At 43.4% G+C, this 18,219-nt stretch overlaps 2 long non-coding RNA genes across 4 annotated transcripts in view; both read right to left on the minus strand.

The window, feature by feature from the left end:
• The window catches only part of LOC309542848, a 680,556-nt gene that overhangs the window by 632,550 nt on the left and 29,787 nt on the right, over positions 1-18,219 (minus strand). Inside the window, exon 3 of one of the 3 annotated variants that reach the window (XR_014224466.1) lies at positions 13,255-13,361. The exons of 1 other annotated variant lie outside the window; for it this stretch is intronic. This is a non-coding gene — a long non-coding RNA (uncharacterized lncRNA). Of the gene's footprint in view, positions 1-13,254; positions 13,362-17,964; positions 18,214-18,219 lie in introns of those variants that run through there. One more of the 3 variants, XR_014224467.1, reaches the window with a different exon arrangement.
• LOC309542898 lies at positions 2,557-5,330 on the minus strand. Its single transcript, XR_014224483.1, has 2 exons — positions 5,264-5,330; positions 2,557-3,071 (listed from the first exon to the last, which is right to left on the minus strand). It is a non-coding gene; the product is annotated as an uncharacterized lncRNA (long non-coding RNA).

Consider the following 18,219-nt stretch of genomic DNA (forward strand, 5'->3'; position numbering starts at 1 on the left):
GCGGGGACGCCTGCCCCAGCCGCCCCACTTCGGAAAGCTGTTCCGAAGTGGGGAGGGGGGCGGGGACGCCTGCCCCAGCCGCCCCACTTCGGAAAGCTGTTCCGAAGTGGGGAGGGGGGCGGGGACGCCTGCCCCAGCCGCCCCACTTCGGAAAGCTGTTCCGAAGTGGGGAGGGGGGGCGGGGACGCCTGCCCCAGCCGCCCCACTTCGGAAAGCTGTTCCGAAGTGGGGAGGGGGGGCGGGGACGCCTGCCCCAGCCGCCCCACTTCGGAAAGCTGTTCCGAAGTGGGGAGGGGGGGCGGGGATGCCTGCCCCAGCCGCCCCACTTCGGAAAGCTGTTCCGAAGTGGGGCGGGGGGCGGGGACACCTGCCGCAGCCGCCCCACTTCGGAAAGCTGTTCCGAAGTGGGGCGGGGGGCGGGGACACCTTCTGAAGGCGGGCAGGGGGCGAAAGTCTTTGTCCCCCCTGCCTGCCTTCCCAGGGGCTTTTACATCGCCCCGGACAGCGGAGAAGTCCTCCGCTGTCCGGGGCGATTTTAAAATGCCGCCCGCCAGCATTTTAAGATGGCCCCGGACAGCGGAGAAGTCCTCCGCTGTCCCAGGGTTTTTTAAAATGCTGGGGGTGGGAAGAAAAGCCCTTGTCCCCCCCCAGCCTTCAGAAGAGGTCCGGGGACAGACTGTCCCCGGACCTGGTCTGAAGGCGGTTTCCCTAGGAATGCATTAATTGATTTTCAATGCATTCCTATGGGAAACCGTGCATCGCAAGACGAAAAAACCGCAAGACGAAGAGACTTGCGGAACAAATTAATTTCGTCTTGCGAGGCGCCACTGTATGTGTACTGAAAGAAGCAAAGATCACTAGTGTCGAAGCAATGATTCTTCAACATCAACTTTGTTGGACTAGTCATGTTGTGCTGATGCCTGATTATCATCTTCCAAAACAACTACTCTATCCTGAACTTAAAAATGGAAAGTGTAATGCTGGTGGTCAACAAAAGAGGTTTAAAGACTCTCTCAGGGCAAATCTTAAAAAAAAAGGTAGTATAAACACCAACAATTGGGAAACACTGGCCTGCAAGTGCTCCAATTGGAGAACAGCCTTTACCAAAGGTGTCATGGACTTTGAAGATGCTCAAACTCAGGACAAAAGGCAGAAACATGCTAAGAGGAAGGCACGCTTGGCAAACCCTCACTGTGATCAACTCCCACCTGGAAACCTATGTCCCCACTGTGGAAGACCATGTGGATACAGAATTGGCCTCCACAGTCACTTATGGACTCACTGTTAAGACCATGTTCATGGAAGACAATCTTACTCGGCTACGAGTGATCGCCAAAGAAGAAGAAGATAGCAGAACACACTCTTTACTCATAACTAAGGAGAGTTATTTTGAGATCATTACTAACACTGCACAAGCACACACACATGCACACACACAGCAGTTTGCCATATAAGTCAACCCCCCCACACTTAGTCTCCCAGATCCCCCCCCCGACACTCCATTTAAACATTATGATTTAATCATAAAATGTGAACAGGAAGGCTGAATAGCATTGCAAATCAAGGAATGGGAAGAAATAATTCAAGATGTGCACTGGGGCTTGGGGAACTGCATACTCTCTGCCTCTAGATAACATGAACCAATTCAGCCTCAACCTAAACAATATAAAGAAGCAAGCCTGTGCATGTGCCACTCAATTACACAACTCAATTGCAGTTTTTCATATTTCCATTTACTTTTCATTGTCCTCCGTTGTCCTCAACCCATGCTCACTTGCACAAACTATTTTCCTTTCTTCCTCTCAGATCTGTGGATTGTTCCTTATCAACCACACTTCTATAAAATCACAAGGTGTTTGTGTGTGTGTGTGTTTTGGAGTGGGTGTCACTCCCTGTTGAAGTAAGAAATAAGAAATAAGTAGGAAACAATTACATGCTGGGGAAAGTAGCAAATTATTATGGAGCATCTTATATTTCCTTTTCCCATACTGAACCTGCTGCTAGTAAATACCGTTGATTGACTTTGATTCTAGTGTTACGAGAGAAAGATGGCAATCTATATGCTGCAGTAAACTAAAATGGCAACGCTTTTGCAAATTTCATTCCAATGTCTTCCTATACACAGGTGGTTTGAGCTTTCCCTGTACAAACTCTCATGAGTTGAAAAACTGTGAAAGAGTCTTGATGCCCCCAGACATTGGACTCCAACTCCCATCATCTCTGACCATTGGCCAGGCTGTCTGGGACTGATGGGAGATGTAGTCCAACACTACCTGGGGACCCAGGTTAAGGATAGCTGGTGTGGAAGTGCTGTTGCAGACAGATGCTTCTTCTTTTAGTTAATTGATGAGTAAGCATTACTATATAATGAGACTTTACTGTGTATTCCATGCTTTTCTTGAATAAATGGAAATATTGCTTGAAATATTCTTTCTGCCAATATAACTTCTATAGTGGAGTATGTTCAAGTAAAAATTATTATTATTACCTCAGTTAAAGCACAATATAAAAATGCAATGCTACACGACAGTTCAAAATAACTTAAAATGACAGAAATGAGTTCCATATTTATTGGGACACAGTCCTGACATTCCTTTCCATTTAACAAGATTCTGCAGCTGGAGGAGGAGCAGAATGGGGCAGGGGGGAAATCAGACCAGGCTTTCAATTTTTCAGTGTGGTAATGAGAAATCCATTTAGAGTCAAGCACTTCAGAGCCCATTTTTAGATACATTCCCTTGGGCTGCTCTTTGGCAAACTGTCCTCTCACAGAATTGCCTGTGCTGCCTCTGTCACTGGCATAGATTTAATGCATTTAAACTTTCCAACCTCTCCACATGCAGTGCTGGTTGAAAATGACTTGTCTTTTCTGCTCACTGCATTTGTGAAATTTGCTCAGTGAAATCTCTTCCAAGATACCATAAATCTGAAGTCATGTTTTGGGGAGCATTACTTTCGTAGTGCACAATGTGAAACTTCTACTCCTTAAGGCCATCCAGGACCTCTCTGGCTTCACCTGAGCTTATTTCCAAAGATGGAACTTCTTTAAGGCCTGGTCTGTCACTTGATATCTAGTGGTAAAGAAGGGGGAAAGGGCTGAATGCAGAAACTACCTTGATGGTGAGGATGTATTTATTTATACTCCATCTTTTTCCCTGACGGGACTTGAGGTTGCTTAAAATAAAAATAAGGACTGCTAAAAACATAGAAAAATAATAATTAAAAAGCAAATAAATATTAAAAAAACAATTAATTTGATAGCCTAGTGCTGTAGATAAATGTGTTGTGCCAGTATCACAAAGTTCTCTGGGACATTGCAATGATGTGGCAAAGTGATTCATTTAGAAGAGTGACCTCTGAAGGTCAAACTGCACATTACACTGACTGTATATTATCATTCGTAGACTGTGTAGTGGGACAGAGACAGTTTCCTGACTTCCCAGCAGGTGAGTCGCTGCTGCTCTCTGGAAGAAGAGGCGTGGGGAAGCAGTGAGGTCTGTGCAGTGCAAATGCATCAGCAGAGCCAATCTGGTGCTCCAAGGTGCAGGGCAAACACACCACTAGGAGCACCAGATTGGCACTGCTGATGCTTTTGCACTGCACAGACCTCACTGCTTCCCCACTCCTCCTCTTCCTGGTAAGCAGCAGCAACTCACCTGGAGGAGATATGCCACGGTGCAAGACCATCCACCACTGAATAGTGTTTTCCTTAGAATAATTGCATCCATGGGCAGGGATTATCAGGATCGCATCTTGTGAGCAGTGGAGGTTTACTCCTCCCTTCCCAAGAATATACCTACACACACAGCTGTGAGGCTTAGAAATTCTCACCATTGAGAAGAAATGAGGAAGACATTATTCAGTTCTCATTTTAATGCAAAATTATTTCACACTCTCCACATCAATACAGTGATACCTCGGGTTATGAACTTAATTCGTTCCGGAGGTCCGTTCTTAACCTGAAACCGTTCTTAACCTGAGGTGCACTTTCACTAATGGGGCCTCCTGCTGCCACCGTGCCACCGGCGCACAATTTCCATTCTCACCCTGAGGTAAAGTTCTCAACCCAAGGTACTATTTCTGGGTTAGCGGAGTTTGTAACCTGAAGCGTTTGTAACCTAAGGTACCCCTGTATGTGAACCGGAACACAGCTCCCTTTCATGATTTGCACTTCTTGAATTTTGTAATGTACTATGCTGATTTAAAAAAATGCATACAAGAAAGGGATATCTTAGGGGAGTATACCAAAATGTGTATATTAGTGCGGGGGGGGGGTGCACAATATTAGAAGAAATGGCTTGCAAAAATGTGTATAAACAGAAATGCACACAAAAAGTGTGTGTGAATTTTTCATGCAGGGTTTTTTTTTAAAAAGTGTTTGCCAAATGTGGTGGAAAGGGGGAAGCTGAACTTAAGACTGGAAAATGAGAAAAAACAGAATTGACAGATTTGTCTATAACTATTGTTATAGGACTTCGATCCTACATCAAATGGAACAAACTAGGAGTAGAAGCAGGGACTATTCTAAGTTAGGAAACAAATTCTTAAAAGGCTTCCTTTGCACTATTTGCTTTCGTTTCCTCTGGTAGCCAGGATGCTTCCACGATCATTGCTTTGCATTCAGCAGCCAAGTGGTTCTCCTCTTCATCTTCCCACTGAAAGATTCCTCACTGCCCTCTCTTTATTTATGAAGACATTTTGTGCCCATGTCCCTGTCTGATGTTGCCTGTCTGATGTATTCTGTAGAGTGCCTGAGGGGAAATACACTGTTTCCCTCTTTAAGACTGCTTCTTTCACAAAGGCACACCCACATTACTATTATTGGTAAATAGTCACTTGAAGGTTGTACTATTCCCAGCTTACTTTGCCCTGAGCTGGGGAGCTGATTTGCTAGTGACAGCATTTCTATTATTGGTTTTTTGGGCAGGGAAATTCTGCTTGTTCACCACTTTTCCCGATATTGCTTCCTATTCACACGCAGGCATCATTCAAAAATTTTGACAGGCTATAACAACCAAATGCAAGGCTGACCTCTTTCTTGTTTTGAAAGAAAGCCTCGGTGGCTGACTTCCTGTGGCACTATACAAAATTTTATCATATATTTCTCTTTAGCACAATGTGTGGGATTGTTGACTCTGAACTTCTGATACCTCACAAATGCATTCAGATTGGCCAACAGCAGCAGCAGGCCATTTGAGATTTATTTGGGGCCTCAGAAAAGCTGCAACTCACAAGGTTCTACACCTTAGCCAGCTTTCCTCACCTCCGCTAGACTTACTGTGAAGCAGTCACTTTGAAAGATTCCAGAAAGGGTACCATTTCTTTTCTCCAGCTCCCATCATTGAGCGCTAGTTACAAATCGTGATGTGTCATTTGCACTGTTTGCTTCAGATGGGAAGATGTCTAGGGCTGGCACTAGACCTTCAGCTCTGGTTCAGCTTCCTCTCTTCTGGGCTGTACAGAGAAGTAAGGGAAATTTCGCAGTTTCAGCCTCCGCCAGCCTGTTAAGTCAGCCAAGGACAATGCCACAATCCCATTCCCTTATCTGCTCTTTCCTATTCTATTAAAACAGTTTAGCAGCAGAGGAAAGAGTGGGAGGACGTCTGGATTGGGTTCCCCGGGGAGAGATATCCTCTTCACAAATTATCCCTCACCTTTCCTACCCTCCAAAGAATTAAGAATGTTTCTAAGCCTGGTTCAGATGTGGTGATTTGGGAACCACAAAATAATATTGCAGTTGTGTTGTGGGTGCGTGGATACATTTGCTCTGACTGTCTGAGGTATTAAACCAACCATTACTCCATGATTCAAGCACTCTCTATTGTTTTATTTATTATCAAATAAAGAATAGATTTTTGCTGCACCAGCCAATTATACCTTTGTGTCAACTGAGAACAGGACATCCACATGGCAATGCTTTAGTCTGCTCTGTCAAAATGTAACAATATAATATATTTGGCATTTTCTGCCCCAAATTATCCATGCTGTGCTATTTTAAATCTTTTTTAATCCATGTTTTCATATGCTTGAAGAGCTTTGTCTAGATTGTTACTATCCAAAGAAGAAGAAGAAGAGTTTCGATTTGATATCCCACTTTATCACTACCCGAAGGAGTCTCAAAGCGGCTAACATTCTCCTTTCCCTTCCTCCCCCACAACAAACACTCTGTGAGGTGAGTGGGGCTGAGAGACTTCAGAGAAGTGTGACTAGCCCAAGGTCACCCAGCAGCTGCATGTGGAGGAGCGGAGACGTGAACCCGGTTCCCCAGATTACGAGTCCACCACTCTTAACCACTACACCACGCTGGCTCTTAAGATCCAAAAGATCTTAAAAGTCCCAGCCTCCTCCTGAGAACTGGTTTAGTATAGAGGCTAAGTCTACTGTCCTTTCCCATAGCTTTTCCCACACAGGCAGGGCCACACTGCATGTTACACTTACTTTGTGGCCCAGTAGCAGATGCCATGGTGGGGCAGCAGCACACACCTTACCTCCCAACAGCTGAGTCACTGCTGCTTACCAGGAAAGAGAGGGGAGAGAGTGAGACAGTAGGGAGGTCAGTGCTAGGCAAATTCACTGGAAGATGTGTCAGATTTGTTCCAATGGTGCATATGAAGTTGTGTGACCCCACCACCAGCTCACCTTCCTCACTCTCCTTGCTGGTAAGGAGCAGCAACTCAGCTATTGTGAGGTCAAGTGAGCACCACCACCCCCACTATACTGTCCACTAGTGTTGTTGTTCCTTCTTCAAGTTTTGTTAATTAAATTACAAGCAGAGAGGACACAAACATGATCAAACATGAGTTTTCAAGAGCAATTTGAGGAAGAAAAATAGCTGGCACCATGTACTGGTAGCTGTTCTGGGTGGGCATTCCAGACATTTGGAATAGTTACGAAGGACAAGGCTTGTCAATATTCTAATTCTTTGGGAAACCAACTTTTTCTTTTTCTTTTTAACTGCTTTCAAGTCATCGGTCTGAAATTCTTTCTTCACACTTTGAAACAGAAAGCTTTCTTTGTGCTTTAGCAGTAAAGATTCCTCACTTCCCTGCAGGCATGTAAAAGAACACTTAGAGTGCTCTGAAGAGCTCCAAGATAACAATAACAATAGGTTTTAGATTTAGCAGGGAGGTCCCAATGGGACTCCGGCCAATCGGAACTCACAGCCTAGTGACTGTGGCATTGTTCATGGAGCAAAGTGGAGGAAGCTGCCTAATGGATAGTTGAGTAAGGTGTCTACTTGCATTAGACATGGTAGAGTCTAGGGGTGAATTAAGAACTTACATTTATGTCGGGAGAAACAGTTAACTCTCATTTTCCTCAACACTACAAGCCATCTGAATCAGGCATTCCTAGGTTTGGAGAAAAAAATAAATTTGGTTGGCATTTAAAAGCGAATCCATCAAATTTTCACTTTCCAAAATAATATCAGCATTGAAACACATCCGTCATTTGAACTTGACACATCCAAATTTTGTGATGCAGTTCTCCAACCAAGCAATCTTTACAAAAAATGTACATAATAAAGTGTGTCTAGAAATGCACACATTCTGTTTGTTCAGAGAAATTCTCTCTATAATGCTGGTGAATTTTCTAGAATACACACACACCCGTATTTTTCGCCCTATAGGACGCACTTTTTCCCCTCCAAAAATGAAGAGGAAATGTGTGTGTGTCCTATGGGGTGAATGCAGGCTTTCGCTGAAGCCTGGAGAGTGAGAGGGGTCGGTGCGCACCAACCCCTCTCGCTCTCCAGGCTTCAGGAAGCTCTGCGCAACCCTCCTGAGGGTTGCACAGAGCTGCCTACAGTCCCGGGTTCGCGCAGCTCTGCGCAGCCCTAGGGAGCCCGGTACAAAGTTGCACCAGTTTCCCGAGGGTTGCGCAGAGCTGCCTGTGTTCTGAAGCCTGGGGCGCGCTGAAGAGCGTGCCCGGGCTTCGCGCAGCTCTCCGCAAGCCTGGGGAGACCAGCGCGACTTCCCGCCGGGCTCCCTAGGCTTGCGGATAGCAGGCTGTTCTGGGGGCTGGGGTCGGGGGAAGCTGAGGCTTCCCCCGTGCCAGCCCCATGCCTGGGGGGGGAAATATTTTTTCCCCTTTATTCCCCCCCCCAAAAAACTAGGTGCATCCTATGAGGCGGTGTGCCCTATGGGGCGAAAAATACGGTATATATATATTTGAAGATTTGCAAATTGCTGCAGAAATGTGAGTTTAACTCTGGAGAAACGGAGAGAGCAGAAATTGACAGGTTCTTCCCTTCCTAGGTGTTCCTATAGCTGCACTTGTCTAACATTTAAAGCAATGGGAGATCTCACCACGGGTCTCTGTTTTCTCCAGTAGTTTGGCCCTCAGACAAACAGTTAAGAAGATGAGGTTCACAGGGAAGCCAAAAATATCATTTCTCAGTAGTAGTGGGTCCCTGCCAGACATTAACAGTGAGAAATCACTAATACAGTGGTACCTAGGGTTACAGATGCTTCAGGTTACAGACTCCACTAACCCAGAAATAGTACCTCGGGTTAAGAACTTTGCTTCAGGATGAGAACAGAAATTTCGCGGCAGCAGCACAGTGGCAGTGGGAGGCTCCATTAGCTAAAGTGGTACCTCATGTTTAGAACAGTTTCAGGTTAAGAATGGACCTCTGGAACAAATTAAGTTCTTAACCAGAGGTACCACTGTATACGAGACTTTCCCGTGCTGGTCTATTAAAGTCATGAAACTGCAGGTCATGTGGGAGGCCATGTACACTTACACTGGGTCAACCATTGAGGCAGAGCACAGGCACAGCCATCGTGGCTAGTAGCGACTGATAGCCTTAATATGCCAAAAATCAGTAAAAATGCACACACAGAGAGAGACTGGGACAAGTCACCTGGAGAAAAAACACAACTGCTACATTTTGTATCAGGTCATTATTAAAGGACATTAACGGTATAGAGATCAAGTTGTTCAAAGGACAGCATGAATCTGCCTCTGCTTTAGGAGAGACATTGAAGATTCTGCCCATTAGACCACCTTTATGATTGTTTAGATTGATAGCACTATGAGCAGGGCCATAGAATCATAAAATTGTAGAGTTGGAAGGGACCCTAAGGGTCATCCAGTGTAACCCACTACAATGCAGGATCTCAGCTAAAGCATCCATAACAGATGGCCATTTAACCAATCACAACTAAAGTGTCCAGGACAGATGGTATTTGCAGCGTTGGTTCCCACTCTGCAGTCTTCCCTCCCAAAAGTTATATGATCAGCCCTTTCAGTCATGATATTTTTTAAAAGGTTTAAAAATGTATCTCTTTGGAGCTACTGCCTGCATCCCGTTTGAAAATATTGCTACCTATTTCTGTATGTTTTATAGTTTCTAAAAGTTTTTTATGCAATGTAATTTAAATTTTCATGTTTTTATCATTGTTCGTAACCTTGAGAGAACTTTGTCCAGAAAGGCAGTGTATAAATATTTAAAACAAACAAATCAATCAATTAAACATAGCCTGGGAGACAGTTGGATTTGCAGAATTACATAATGGGGGCCTAGAAATGAAACTACCACTGGCCATGCTTGCCGTGTTGCAATGTCTCAGCTCCTTTTCTTCTGGTTCCCAGAGTCCTTGCCAGTTGGAAGAGCTTGTGATCTTTATCCAAGATCATGCAGAACTTTTTTGACAGCCCCTGTTCTAGATTATGCATCAGGGTCATAGGCAGGGCACATTCCTCTGTTGATCCTGCAGACGATACTTGAAGTGTACAATCCTGCAGCGACTTGTCAGTTAGCATAATGTTAAACTGTCCCGGAGCACACAACAGCCCTGTTTCCCAAAAGCCAGAAAAGGAGATTAATCCATTCTAAGAACAGGAGTTGCCATTGGTGAGCTTAGTGGGCAAAATCATAACCTAGGAACCAGATGGGGGTGGGATAAGTTACCTCCTCAATGTTTAATTAAACAGTAGCTCAATGGAAGTGCTGGAAACGGAAAATGTTGAGGGTCATTATCTGAGCCCTCTTCTTGAACATATTGACACTAACATGAACCAATCAAACTTCAGGCCAAATCAATCAACATTTGGGACATTTAATAGGTGATGACAAGGAAAATCTTGGCAGAGAAAAGGGAAGAAAATAAAAAGTATTTCTCAGCCCGAGACTTTCATCTTGGCAGATATGGAGATTTTTTGTTATTGAACAGTGTTAGTTGAGTTAGATGTCTTCAATTAACAATCAGTGGTGGTGTCATGAACTAGTTCCCTCCCTCATTTGTTGACTTTTTAAAAATCATTCAAGTGATTGTAACATTTCTTAGAAAACGAATTTAAATTCCAACAAGTAAACATGTGTATCTTAAAGAACAAAAAAATGCTACAATTACCTGAATGACTTTTTAAAAGTAAATAGCCAGAGTCCGATCTGGATTGTGACTGCATCCTTTACACATCCTTTTGTCATACTTCTTCAGTATTGCCTGTCTTAGGATCTCTGCCACGGAACCCATTCATCTCTTCCTCTTTTGTAACCTAGTCCCTTCCAAAAGTTCCCACAAATCCATATTTCACAATGGAAATGAATCAAACCAATTACTCTGTTTTGCACAATATATTGTGATTGCAGAATTCTGGTTCTCTGGTTATAGATTGTATTGTTCTTGGCACAGAAGTCAAGATCCGCATCCATCTCACCCCTTGATAAATAAAACATGTACCATTGCTGTGTGTGGAAATTCCATGGGCAATGTGACCTTGATATCCGTATTGTGTCTCCCCCACACCCTTAATAAAAAGAACATTTTGAATAATTCAGTTAAATTTAGCAGTAGATGCTGCTGTGAAAAGGCTCTGGCACTGGCAAGCATCCTAAAGTCGGATTAGACTACTGGCCAGCTCAGACAATGCTTGTGGGCATTGAGTATGCATTGCAGATTCAGTTTAATAAGGTCTGATTAGATTACTTTCTCTGGTCAGTTTCATGCACAACTGGCCCACAGGATAAATAATCTCTTCGCTCTGCTCATTGTCTTGCCTGAGTTGCACATCTAAACACTGAACATATTTAAATGTTATGAAACAACTTGCTCTCGACTTGAATTATGAGAGTGTGTGGCTTCCTTTTCCTGCTGAGTCCAATTTGTGAAGGATTATTTCTCCATTGCTTGGTTTATATGCATTAGCCTGCTTATGAAATAGTCCCTAACAATTTATTCATTTTAAACTTACCAATGGTGAAGGCAGAAGCAGATTTAGAACTGTGAGACCAGTTGCCCCACACTGGGTGCCAAGTCAAGGGGGACACTGCAGGGTGCCCCAACTATGACATACAGTGGTACCTCGGGTTACATACACTTCAGGTTACAGACTCCGCTAACCCAGAAATAGTGCTTCAGGTTAAGAACTTTGCTTCAGGATGAGAACAGAAATCGTGCTCCGGCGGCACAGCAGCAGCAGGAGGCCCCATTAGCTAAAGTGGTGCTTCAGGTTAAGAACAGTTTCGGGTTAAGAACGGACCTCCAGAACGAATTAAGTTCTTAACCCGAGGTACCACTGTAGTGAATTGAGCAAAATGGAAAATGAGAGGCAGGGGTATATCGAATTTGAAAGTTTGAAAGACTAAAATCTGCCCCTGGTGAAAGCTGTCTGCATCTAAGCTTTGTTTTACTTACTTATGAAGGACATTAATGTTTCCTCATCAGTGATAACAGCACATTCTGTGCATCCCCAACCCCATTCGTTTCTTATGGTGTCTCAAGGAAATAGTAAACTTCCCAGAACACTTGAACCCAGTATTTCTCAAACAGTGAGCTGGAACCCACGGGTGGATGTTGAGTCACTTTCAGAAACAAAGCAAAACTAAATCCTTCATCCCAACCTTACCAATTTGGACACACTGAAACCTTAGATGCTTTATTTAATTTCTAGTCTCAAATTTCCACAGGCAGGAAAATGCGGAATGAAATAAGCACTCTCAAGACATCACACATATCAGCTGATGATCCTTTCTCATGTATGGACAGAGGGAACCTCTCTGAGCAATTATTTCAGGTGTCTTCCTTAGTGGTCACTGATGGTTGGAAGCCATCCACGTCAGCCCAGCAAATGTTACTGGGTAACAAAAGGCAGATTTCCAGCTGGGAATGCCAAGTTCTCATTAAAACAATTGCCATTACCACAACCTATTCAAAAGCTTGACTGGAATTTTTCTAACAATGCCTAATACTGAAATTGTGATGAAATTATTTTAGCCTTACTCACCTTAGCCTGTCAGAAAAATATAAATGAAGGAAGGAAATGCTCAAATGTAGGAAAATGCCTGAAGGAAATGAAAGACCTTCCCTACACAGAGGAAGAGGCTCCATGGCAAAGATACGGTACCTAAGAAGTGGTAACAATCAATTTTATATAAAGAGACTCTCTGTCCTTATTCACTGTGGAAAGATGATGGTAGAATGAAAGCCAATCAATTAGAGTTACATGCCTGAGGCCTTTTTGATCATATCCTGGCATGCTAGTTGTACAGGCATGGTCCACAACTAAAAGCAAGTTACACAGGTCACATTTACACCAGACATATAAAGTAAATGGCTTCATCCCAATAATCTTGGCAGCTGTGGTTTGTTAAGGATGCTGGGAATAGACGCTGTGCAAGGGGGAAACTACAGTTCCCAGGATTATTGGGGGGAAGCCATGAGCTTTTTAAACACGCTTTAAGCATGTTGTTTTGTTACTGCTTATTTCCATGCTGCTTTGGGGCTGAAAAATGCCACCCAAGGTGGCTCACAAAGAATAAACATGGAAATTCAAATTATAAAAATTCAAAAGAAATTATGATGGTATTTATTTACATCTCACTTTTTCCCAGGCTCAAGGCAGCTTACCCTAATGTTTCAAACACAAATAACATACCAAAGCTAAAAACATAAAAGAGAATCGTTAGAAAGTACAGTGGTACCTCGGGTTACAGACGCTTCAGGTTACAGACTCTGCTAACCCAGTGGTACCTCGGGTTAAGAACTTTGCTTCAGGATGAGAACAGAAATCGTGTGGCGACGGCGCGATGGCTGTGGGAGGCCCCATTAGCTAAAGTGGTACCTCGGGTTAAGAACAGTTTCAGGTTAAGAAAAGACCTCCAGAATGAATTAAGTTCTTAACCTGAGGTACCACTGCAATGAAACTCTAATAGAATTAAAATAATGTAAAAATATATTAAAATACAGATAATAAAATCAGCACGGCACTATTAAAGCCCTTACCTTAAAAAACAGCTCCCAAAGACCAGTCAGAATAAAACAGCCTTCACCTGCTAGAAGAAGTACAACAAGGAGGGAGCCAGTCAAGCTTCTGTGGAAAGGGTGTTTCAAAGTCTGGGAGCAACCACCAAGGAGGCCCTGAGAATATTAGCATTTCAAAAATAAACAAAAAATAGAGAACTAGGGAAATGTGCACACAGCTAAGGTAGGACTTGTGGAATGTGCCTATGCAAAGGGGAAGTGGCACTTCCACAGCTTCTCTGTGTAAATGCAGGTTTCTCATCATGACCATATCAGTATTGAAGGATCCTAGTCCAACACACTAATCACTACATGACACTGGTCATCTTTTTGTCCCAATCTAGGTTAGCAGGGCCAGCCTGATGGGTGGCCTCCTGACAAAGGTTCAGGGAGACCTGGCATGATACAATATCTAGTAGTTAGCTTTGGAAAATGTTGGCAATTTCCTTCAGAGGGGAAAGTGCATGAACTGGGCATCATTGACTGGCACGAATAGATCACATTTACCAGAATAGCTGAACAAAATTGAGGGAGTTGGTGAAGGGCTAAAACTGAGAAAATATAAGCTGATACCCTACAAATACACAGTTGGCTTGTATCTCTTTCTAGGCCCAGCACCAGGATGCCCCATTCTTAGGCTGCAACCGCAGTAGGCTCATCACCCTTTTAATTTCCTTATGCTGCTCTGGGACATTGTGAGAAATAAAAATGGTAGCCCCCCCCCAGGGTCTGGGTGCCCCCATTTACATTTCCCTCTGCACCTTCAGAACATTGCTACTTTGAGGGAATTGTGGGGTACTTTGTGCTTGATGTTGCTTCTGCCACCAAGAGGTAAACCCACCAGAGGAGCTCCCTTTCATAGGAAGAAGCCCAGAAGAGAACAGCATGGCAAGGGCTCTTCAGTCCTGGAGCCATCGCTGTCTTCTGTTTATACCTAGCGACACTGCCAAAAAAGAAACTCCTTAACTTTTTTAAAATTAATGTGAACTAATGTAAATTTTTCAAGCCATGACTGTATTTACTTTGCCCTCAAATTTTACCAGAGAGCAATAGCTTTTCCTGTATGTATAATTCAAAATAAGGGTCTTTATATTTAGCTTGAATGTAATCTTTAATTTATAGCGAAGTTTAACCTTTAGTCTGCTGACGTCAGCCAGCAAAACAGTCCTCCATGCAGTGCTACAAAACCTGGCAAAAAGGTTTTCCGCCATCTGCATCTTAGGCAGACAAACTCAGTTTGGACATAGATAAGGGTAGCTTTGTGCATTAATTCTCTCTGGGGTTACTTTTTTGGAGGGTAGGGTTGTGTTTGCATCCCACAATGCAGAGAATAAGTGAATAGAAAAAGATATGCAACATTTTTATTTTATTTTATTTTATTATTTTATTTTATTTTATTTATTTCATTTATTTTGTTTTATCTAAAATGCATCTCTTTACAATGCCAACTAGCAATACTCGAAATGGTATTCAAATCAGCTGCAAGACCCAAAACGCAGGTCATATACATTTCTGTGACCTAAATAAGATCAGTCATCATATGACAATATTCACAGATTCACTCAGTTGCAGCATCGAAAAAGATAAAAATGTGTGCAATGCATGTTGATCCAAGTCTTCCTCAGCAATCGTACTAATAAAACAATATTTATAGGCAGATTCTCAGAGCAAGATAAGTACATGTTATCTCTGGCCTTAGTTTATGGCTCTGTAAAATCAGTCATCCTGTCTAAATGTCTCCCTTCAATCACCTGATTAGATTTTAAAGAATTTGTCTGTGAGGTTTACACTATCCTTCACAGTGTCAGAACAACAATGTAGAATTGTATGTTCACACAATAACGATCAGTACAATTAGAAAGGAGCAGGAGGGGGACATATCCTGGCCCTTCTTTTTTCAATGCAGTGAGCAAGAGTGTGGCATCGTAGGAGAATTCTGGGTTAATTCTCTTAAGGTCATCCAAAGGAAGTGAAATTCAAACAGGGCGGATTTTAGTGACACATAATCGGGGAGAAATCAGGATAAATTGAGATTGTCTCACGTCTAATCTGATTTACACTATGAGGTTAATTTAATTTTAAAAGGTCAGAGTTTAATTTGATAAAAGCGCTTGTGGCTTTTAAAAATATATGCCAAAGGTTAAGTGAAAGGGAGTACACTCTCATATTAAGGTCTATTCTGGGATTTTCCTGGGGTTGGGGGTGCCATCTTTATTCCCGAGAAAGACTCTGGCCATTCTCACAACTGTGTGTAAGGCAGAAGTCAAGAGGACCTCTTCACTTTCCTTGCTACTGCATCTTTGTGCTGGACAAGGTAGCTGCTGAATTCTGCCCTTTCCCTTTCATGTTGCTATTTAAGGTACATATGCTATATCATCTTATGAAAACTCAGTGGACAAAGGGCATGGGGAAGCCAAGAGAAGGACGAGGCTCTCTGCCTTGGATGTTGATCAGTGGAATGGGCTTATGGACAGGCCTTTCTTAAATAGCTGAGGTCAGCACACACAGCCATTCAATCCAGGCTGAGATGAGATAAACCAGATCCAGATTTGGCCGTGAATAAATTTTGGGGTGGAGCTAATGTTTATCAAACCAAAATTAAATGGGGGGGAGGAGATACTGCATCTCTCCCCTCCAGCTGCATGGAGAATAGGAGGTTTAATCCTCCTGGGTGCTGCTTCTCAAGCACCTTCTCTGCAGGGTGATATGGGGTTGTTGCCACCCAACTTAGCTGATGTCAGGATCTCTCTGCCCAAATCAGCCAAATATGGGTGAAGCTTTGGGCTTCAGCCAAATTGAGGGCACAACCCAACTTTCTTACAGAAGAATTGCCTTTCCTTATTCTGTCGCTCAGATTTCGAGGGGGGACAACTGGAGGATGCAATGTGAGAATGTTATTCTCCTCTTCCATGTAGTTGCAGGATGAGTGTCCATATTGGTTGTTGACCCAAAATATGTTTCATACTGTAAATCGATTCTCTGGAGAAGGTCCTAGCTGAGCTACACTGCAGGCTGTAGTCATCTGAGGTTCAGTATACATGTGGTGTTAAATGTATCTAACATGCAAAGCTCTATTCTCTGGGGCTCTATTCCCAGACTGGAAGGTGTTCTAAATTGGGCTGCCTTTAAAGATGGCTCAGAAACTTAAACTGGTATAAAATGCAGCTGCCCAGGAAACGACTAGGACATTGGAGCGTATTACACCTATATTGCACACGTCGCACCAGTACCCAATACAAAGTGCTTAGCAGTGACCTCTAAAGGCCAAAACAGGTTGGGATCAGGTGACATGAAGAATCACCTGGACGCATATCCGCTGCCCATGTCTTATGATCCATGTAAGGCAGCATGCTTCAGTGCTCACCTTCAAAGGCAATTAGGTTGGCAGGCAAAGAACAGGGCCTTCTTAGCAGTGGCCTCACAATTATTGAACTCAATCCTGCATGGTGTTAGGCAAGCCCCATCTTCTGGTGTAGGAATTAGGTCTTTAATGTGGTGGCATTGACCCTTTTGAATGCACTCCTGTTCCGTATCAGACAGACCCCTTCTGCAATGCCTTTGTGGCACCTATTGAAGAACATCTTTTTTCATCATGCCATTAAATATAAAAGTCAAGGTACCACTGCCATCCATTAACGAGTCAATAAACACCAACTAAAGTTATTCAGGAACCCCTTTAAAACACACGACTCTCTCACTCTTATTTCTTTTCCTTTTCTTTCCTCTGATGGAACAGGTTCTCTGCTTGCAGCAGTTTTACCCCTATAAAAATTAATCAGAACACTTCTGCTGCCTCTCCATGCTGTACTTAGAAAATAGACAGAGGGCTTTTCCAGTAGTCAAAGGCCTTAGATCAGATAGATGTAAAGTTGCCCTTAAACTTGCTACAGGCACCTCAGTCAAACTGCCAGCATCTGTTCTCATTGAATCATTTTGTCAAGGTATTGTTTCACTGGAGTGTGAAGGGAATAAAGTTATTCCAGTTCATAAAGGTTGTACAGCTGCAAATGTGTGTTGTTTTTTTAATTGGGTTTTTTTCTGTTCTCCTTGTTACACTGCATAGCATAAATACAGAGGACCATTTAATTTATGATCACAGGGAAGGAAGTTCTTTGGCACCAAGAATGTGGCAAGCTGAGGGTCCCATTGTAGCCCCCAAATCACAGGGAAAGGGGAGCAAGGAAGAGGTAGCCCCTTGGTGCAGCTCAGTTTGCCACAGGGTAAGAGTCTGTAGGCTCCTCACACAGCTAGAGCTGCTCGGTGTGACTTGTAAAAGAGCAGTCCTAAAGCTGTGCAATGTGTCATCATTTGGTTGGCTCCTAGAATATGTAGATTTCACTTTGCATCCTCCAAATGCCGATATTTCAGGATGAATCATCATGTTAACACACACAAAGACACAACAAAATCAGAAGCCAAGTTAGTCCATAAGGAAAACCCCCAAATTTGCAGTCAGGCAACACTGTTATTAGGAAAAAGCAGAAGGCCATAAAACCATGAGCAATTTTCCCAGGTGTTCATGAAACTGGATGTTAAGCAAACTGGGGGGGGGGGGGTTGGAGAGGAGATGGGCAGGGTGGGGGAGAGAGGGAGATAAGCTACGAAATCTGCATTTAATTTTCCATTTATTTCTAAAAACTATTTCTTAAAGAACCCTTCATCCAAAAGATTCCAGGGCAGTGCACAAAAGTATGGATAGAAACCCAATCATGCACGTTGTTGTTGTTGTTTAGTTGTTTAGTTGTATCCGACTCTTCGTGACCCCATGGACCAGAGCATGCCAGGCACTCCTGTCTTCCACTGCCTCCCGCAGTTTGGTCAAACTCATGCTGGTAGCTTCGAGAACACTGTCCAACCATCTCTTCCTCTGTCGTCCCCTTCTCCTTGTGCCCTCCATCTTTCCCAACATCAGGGTCTTTTCCAGGGAGTCTTCTCTTCTCATGAGGTGGCCAAAGTATTGGAGTCTCAGCTTCAG

The sequence above is a fragment of the Podarcis vaucheri genome (genome assembly GCF_965113315.1).
Source record: "Podarcis vaucheri genome assembly, chromosome: 1".
NCBI lineage: Eukaryota > Metazoa > Chordata > Lepidosauria > Squamata > Lacertidae > Podarcis > Podarcis vaucheri.